Source organism: Mus pahari, chromosome 3, assembly GCF_900095145.1.
Source record: "Mus pahari chromosome 3, PAHARI_EIJ_v1.1, whole genome shotgun sequence".
In the NCBI taxonomy this organism is placed as follows: domain Eukaryota; kingdom Metazoa; phylum Chordata; class Mammalia; order Rodentia; family Muridae; genus Mus; species Mus pahari.
This window is the reverse complement of record NC_034592.1, coordinates 110,201,655-110,205,885: the sequence shown is the minus strand read 5'-3', so window position 1 is coordinate 110,205,885 and position 4,231 is coordinate 110,201,655. Positions and strand designations below refer to the sequence as shown.

Here is a 4,231-nt window from a genome sequence, read left to right as displayed (position 1 = left end):
TACTTAGATATAATAAATAAATAAATCTTTAAAAAAAAAAAAGATTGTGTGCTGTAAAGCTAAGAAAAAAGAGTGACTTATAATTAAAAAAAAAAAAAAACAACAACAAAAAATAAGAAAAGCAGATTTTAGCCAAAAGAGTAATGAGGGGCAAAAGTATTCTGCTTTATGAACTTCAATAGCTGTGCTATCTTTTAGTTATGTTTTAGATAGGTATTTAGGTTAAAATATTTATTTTCTGTGTATAGCCATTCTGCCTGCATGTATGTCTGTGCACCACGTGCATGCAGTGCCCTCAGAGGTCAGAGGAGGGCGCTAGATCTCCTGAAACTGGAGTTACAACCGATTGTGAGCTTCTGTTTAGGTACAGGGAATACATACCCAGGTCTTTGAATGAGTAGTCTGTGCTCCTAACCACTGGGCTGTCTCTCCAGTCCCTGAAAAGAAAAATAACCCTGATGTGGATTATAGAGAACCGGCAGAAATAGAAAGGTTTTACTATAGTTTTACTAAAAGTATTTGGTTAATCACTGCCTTGCTGTGCAAAGAAAATGAATCTCCTTTTCTTACCAGCCCAAGCTAAACTACCCAATTCTGTCAGTACAGAACCCCACCAATTGGCCCCACCTAGTTTCCTATGTCTCATAATCCCCATGAGCTATAGGTGCCCCATAGAAAAGCACTCTTGTTTACAATTACGCCTTCTTTTTAACTTTTAGGGCGGTCTCGCGGTTAAATCAGCAGCCCCGGGCAAGCAGTAAGTTTCTTAAGGTTTCCTAATGTTGAATAGCTACTCTCTATGTCCGTAGCCTGACATAGCTAAAATTCAAGTGAGCATCAGTGTTCACCTTGAAATAACTCACCTGACTTCATACAAAAAAGAAAATATGACTGGAGCAAATATAAAATAACACATTCAAACTGAGATAGCAAATGATACAGTGTTTAGAAGCTGAGGTCAGCCCCAGGCCCTAATATGCCCGTTACAACCACAGAAGTATAGGCTTGTCTTGGTAAGTATTACAATCTTCTTCAAACCCTTTAATTCAAGAAAGCAGTTGAGAGGTTACAGAGAGTCAAAGGTGATGAGACCAGCTCACCTCAGGCTTAAACTCAGGATGCTTTGAGCCTGATGTCATTTATTCCGGATTCATACTGGGAATTCCTTTTCACTTTAAGCATTAGCAGTTACTGGAATTTCAAACAGCTAATTATAAATTAAGACTGACCCTTTCCAGTTGGCTCCCAACTTTAGGTTTAATTATGGCTGTGTAGATGTATAATTTTCTTTTTCTTTTTCTTTTTTTCTTTTTTTTTTCTTTTAGCATTTATGAGGCTTTGGGTACAAGTCTGGGCACTTCATTAAGAATGTCAAATGTTTCCGATCTATCTCATGACTGTTGTAACTTCAATGACTACTGGAAAATTTTTGCAGATGGACAAATTTGTCTCTCAAGATCATTTTTTGACACTGGGTTTAAAGTGTATTTCCCAAGGCAAAAGTGAAAATTGCACTTCTCATAGTTCAGCCGTGATTTCTTTCACCCCCAAGTTCAACGCTCCTTTCCTTGGCTCTTTCTGCTTTGTTCACCTTCGTGTTAAAATCCGTTCTTTGTTGTTCTTCTTCCAGGTTATCTATGAACAATGAGCTCACAGTATCTGTAAAGCTAAAGATCTCTCTTTTTGTTTTGTTTTGGTTGTTGTTGTTGTTTGTGTGTTTTTGTTTTGTTTTGTTGTTAGTGGTGGTGGTGGTTTGTGGGCTTTTTTGTTTTTGTTTTGTTTTGTTTTATTTTTTCAAGCCATGGTTTTTCTGTTTAGCACGGGCCATCCTAGAACTCACTTTGTAGACCAGGCTGGTCTCCCAAGGCACAGCTTTTTAAATCCTACTTGAACACAAATTTAGTCTTTGTCTATTGTCTCCTTCTTCTTCTTCTTTTTTTTTTTTAAAGATTTATTTATTTATTTATTATATGTAAGTACACTGTAGCTGTCTTCAGACACTCTAGAAGAGGGCATCAGATCTCATTACGGATGGTTGTGAGCCACCATGTGGTTGCTGGGATATTTGAACCCAGGACCTTCAGAAGAGGAGTCAGTGCTCTTAACCGCTGAGCCATCTCTCCAGCCCCGCTATTGTCTCCTTCTTGGCTTGAGAGTTTCTCTTCAGCTAAGATTGTAACTACTGTTGCTGTAAATAATGGAAGTTTCCGCTATAAGGAATTGGTTCCTGGAGGCATGCCGGACCATGCAATTTCTACCCCGTGAGTCCCAGGAGCTGCACTTGGGTCACGCATCACAGCGATGACCTCTGATCCATCTCTTTGCTTGCCCTCATTTACACTTTGATTTTTATCCTTTAGTTTTATGAATCTCATGATGTTTTGTTCTTGCTTTTCATGGGTATTTCTGTTTGATTTTGATTTCAAACACCAGGGGAAAGTCCCCTGCACTCTGAGTGACTGGCTACCCGCCTTTACTTTTCAGAAATGAACCAGGAGCACAGAACCTTCAGCTTGCTCCACAGAGCTGAAGGAGCTGCTTATATCAACTGTGTGGAGATCAGCAGTTTCCCAACTCTGATAACAGGTCTGCAGACACATCCAACCAATGCTTTTTTCTTTTCAGGGCTGAGCTAGAACTCCTCATTAGTCTAAGACAATCCCTCCCTTTTATACCCATACTACCTAAGCCATGCAGGCAAGGAGGACCATCCTGAATGGCTATTTTGTTTGTTTAGGTCTTAATCAATTCCAGACCCTTGCTCATTTTGACCCAAACCTCCCACCGCACCCTCTTAACCCAATAGACAGGGATTTCATTGAGTTTTATCCCAACAGTTATTTGGGGGACGGAGGGGAGGTTAAACAAGAGTAGTTCAAAACCTTGGTGCTCAGTCCAGGTGACCTATCTGCTGGGATGTCATAGGGCAGAGGTTGCTGCCCCCACCCCCACCGCCCGTGCCTCACACCTGAGACATTTTCTGACTCTTAGCCTCCAATCAGGAAGGGCAGGAGCCACAGCCCAGGACCCAGGTAGATTCTCTGCTGAACCCCAAACAGTATCCCACACAGCATCCTTCATCTTGGCTGCCAGCAAGCTTGCTGGGACAAGTGAGGACCTTCAATGGGGAAGGTCCTGTGGGGTGGGAGTGTTAGCAGTTACCTGGATGTGGCATTTCCCTGTTCTTCACCTCGGTTCTGACCACGCTGTAGTCTCCTGAGTAAACGTATATTTCCTTTTCTAGAGTCCTTCATGAGAAAGCAGAACCTCCAGTCTTCTGTGATAGGCTCTGTACCTGGCCTTCAGCTTTGCCTCCCTTGCTCTCTCAGGGAAGATAGCGTCTCTTTCCTGAGTGTCTCTCTGCACGGATCTCCTCTGCATGCTTCTCCTCTTGTTTCCGGAATACTCTACCAGACTGTGGAGTCCAGGGGCCTCAGAAATCAACTGGACAGGGGTTGAGAAGGGCAAACTGGATTGACTAACTGGACACTACTTTGGTTCCTACTGACTATCCCATAATTTTTATCTCTTGACTTTGGGCAGCTCAAGATCAAGACCTCAGGAAGTCTCTGAGGTCTCTATCATTTCTAGATCATTCTCTTTCTGTCCTAGTTGACTCACATTTGCAGCCATTCATGGTCATTGGTATTTCCAGGTTACTCTGCTTGGGTGATGGTGGTGGTGTCTCCTCTTCCTCCTCCTCCTCCTCCTCTTCCTCCTCTTCCTCCTCCTTCTCCTTATTCCTTCACTGTGTGGCCTGACTGGCTTAGAACTCACTATGTAGAGCAGTCTGCCTGGGGACTCCTAGAGATCTGCCTTCCTCTGCCTCCTGGGTGCTGGAATTAAAGCTATGTGCCACCATGTCTACCTCTTGCCCCCTTTAAAATATGGTTTTATGTATTCCAGGCTGGCTGAAAACTAACTAGGTAGCCGAGGATGACCCTGAACATCTGATCCTGCTCCCTCGTCTGCCAAGTGCTGGACTTACCCATTTGTGTCCTCATGCCTGGTTCCAGGTTACATTCTTAGAGCAGTAATTTTGCAACTCCAAGAAAGTTCAAGGTCCGGGGCAGCAGCCTCAGCTCCCAGCTTAAACAACTTCAGATGAGTTCCCATCTGAACAGCAAAACTGTGATTTCTCCTCGATCTGATTTACTTAGATCTCTTTTTCTTGCTCCGTACATTTCTTTATGTTTCAGTCCAAAATGTCTATGTATGGAACGGGACAAAA

At 42.7% G+C, this 4,231-nt stretch overlaps 1 long non-coding RNA gene across 1 annotated transcript; it reads right to left on the bottom strand.

The window, feature by feature from the left end:
- Positions 1 to 381: 381 nt before the first annotated feature.
- LOC115063603 lies at positions 382 to 3,660 on the bottom strand. Its single transcript, XR_003843430.1, has 3 exons — positions 3,622 to 3,660; positions 3,163 to 3,444; positions 382 to 437 (listed from the first exon to the last, which is right to left on the bottom strand). It is a non-coding gene; the product is annotated as an uncharacterized LOC115063603 (long non-coding RNA).
- Positions 3,661 to 4,231: the final 571 nt, after the last annotated feature.